Below are 2,596 nucleotides of genomic sequence, written 5' to 3' on the forward strand. Positions count from 1 at the left end.
AAAAGCACCTAACCGGAAAAACAAAAAGAAAAAAGAATCCAAAAATATGAAGATAGTGTAAGGAGCCTCTGGGACAACTTCAAGTGTACCAACATCCGAATTATGGGGGTGCCAGAAAAAGAGAGAGTAAGATATTGAAAACCTATTTGAAGAAATAATGACAGAAAACTTCCCCTACTGGTGAAAGAAATAGACTTACAAGTCCAGGAAGTGCAAAGAACCCCAAACAAGAGAATCCAAAGAAGACCACACCAAGACTAATCATAATTAAAATGTCAAGGGCAAAAGGCAAAGAGAACATCTTAAAAGCAGCAGGAGAAAAACAGTTAGTTACCTACAAGGGAGTATCCACACAACTGTCAGCTGATTTCTCAAAGGAAATATGCAGATCAGAATGGAGTGGCAATAAATATTCAAAGTGATGAATAGCAAGAACCTGCAACCAAGATTACTCTACCCAGCAAACCTATCATTTAGAATTGAAGTTCAGATAAAGAGCTTCACAGACAAGAAAAAGCTCAAGGAGTTGATCAACACCAAAGCAGTATTACGTGAAATGCTGAAGGGTATTCTTTAAAAAGAGGAGAAAGAAGAAAAAGGTAGAGATAAAAAAATATGAACAACAAATATTTATCTATCAACAAGTGAATCTAAAAATCAAGTGAATAAAAATTCTGATGAACAGAATAAACTGGTGAATAGAATAGAATCAGGGGCATAGAAAGGGAGTGGACTGACAATTCTCAGGGGGGAAGGGGTGTGGGGGGTTCGGGAAGAGACTGGACAAAAATCGTACACCTATGGATGAGGACAGTTGGGGGGGGGCGGGTAAGGGCAGAGGGTGGAGTGGGAATCAGGTGGAGAAGAGCTATGGGGGAAAAAGAGGAAAAACTGTAATCTGAACAACAAAGATTTAGTTTAAAAAAATTACAGTAATACACATAGAAAACTTTTTTGTGAAATTAATATAAATTACACAGATGTGTCTACATAAGTAAAAACAGGTAGACTAATTTGTCAATTTTTTAACATACACATTTGGAAAATCTGCCTTATTATATAGTGGACTTACAGCTTTAATGGAACCACCCTTACCTGAATCAGTCTGTTATATTGAGGTTTTACTGTATAAACAAGCTAGAATGTATATCCTAGACCAAAATAACAACAATAAACCCCAGGTATTTGGCTGGCGACAAGCTCACTCCCATTCACTGCCAGCATTCCTAGGACCTGGCACACTGAAGCTCCTGCATGTGTGGGGTGGGGAGAACTGTGGGTTGGCAACACCCAATCTTCCAGATGCACATGTGTGTCACTGGCTCATGGAAGCCTGGAAGAGCATTATTTTTTCAGAATATAACATGACTGGTAGAATGTTTTCCTTGTAACATTTCCAGTACTCCCTCTGCACACAGAAGTAAGCATTACTGTTTCAAGGTTCTGGACCTTTACTACTGGAGAGAGTGAAAGTTGATACCTGTTTATATGTGTTAGATAAACTCAGATACAAGTAAGGACAACTAGTTTAGTTTATAAAATATAGAAAAATTTAGAACAATTTGCAAGCTCTCATTTTCAAGCAACTGCTATGGAGTAAGCACTTTAGTGAAATTGACTCATTTAACCCTCACAACAACCCACAAGGTAGATACTAGTATTTTCATTTTAAAGATAGCAGAGGCCCACATAGTTAACAGATAGTAGTGGCAGAACTAAGAGTGTCTCACTTAAAAGTCAAAGTGTTCTTATTTATTCCCAACTGTGTCTTAGAGAGAGTTGGGATGCACAGTATGTTTGGGGTAAATCCTTTTCTTCTTGCCTTGGTTTCTTCATCTCTAAAATAGGAACAACCATCCAGGATAACCAATCTGTACTATCAGGTTTATTTTCTAGGTATAATGTTATTCCCATAATGAAATATATACTATGGAATGTGAGAAATGGAAGGGGGTATCCATTCTGGTGATTTTCATCTGTTACATTTCCAAGGACCCCTGTCATGATGACTGCATGTGAGACACATGTTTTTAGAACATACTGAATAAACAAATATGTTGACTCTTGGCCATTCTAATTGATCACTTTGCTTTGTCATCCTTCTATGTGGAATTTCTTTTGTTACTAAGCAAGTTTTTTTTCCTCCATATCTCTCAACTGAAACATTCTTATAGGTGATGAGGATGTAAAAATGAATTAAGTATATTGCAGCCCCTCTGTAAGCTTATAGTCTCAATAGGTAGAGACAGCTGTACTCAAGTGTTTATAATATAAAGCAAAACCCATATACTGCAGTCAAGACTAAGCCCTGCTCTGATTAGCTTATTCAGTGGGTTTCTAAATTTGTTGTTTGTTTTAAAAATAATTTTTTTGGAGTTGGTGATAACCTTTCCTAACAGGGAGTTTCACTATAGAAAATTTGGATTCCTGGCTTGCCTTAAAGTAGCCCCAAGCGGAGCCACATTAAGCCACCATTCTCTCAATGTCACCATCAGCTGAAGCTGAGCAGCAGCTGCATTATTTATTTATTTATTTATTTAATTATTATTATTTTTTTATTGCTTAAAGTATTACAAAGAGTATTACATATGTCTCC

Source organism: Myotis davidii, unplaced genomic scaffold, assembly GCF_000327345.1.
Source record: "Myotis davidii unplaced genomic scaffold, ASM32734v1 scaffold666, whole genome shotgun sequence".
NCBI classification, from domain to species: Eukaryota; Metazoa; Chordata; class Mammalia; order Chiroptera; family Vespertilionidae; genus Myotis; species Myotis davidii.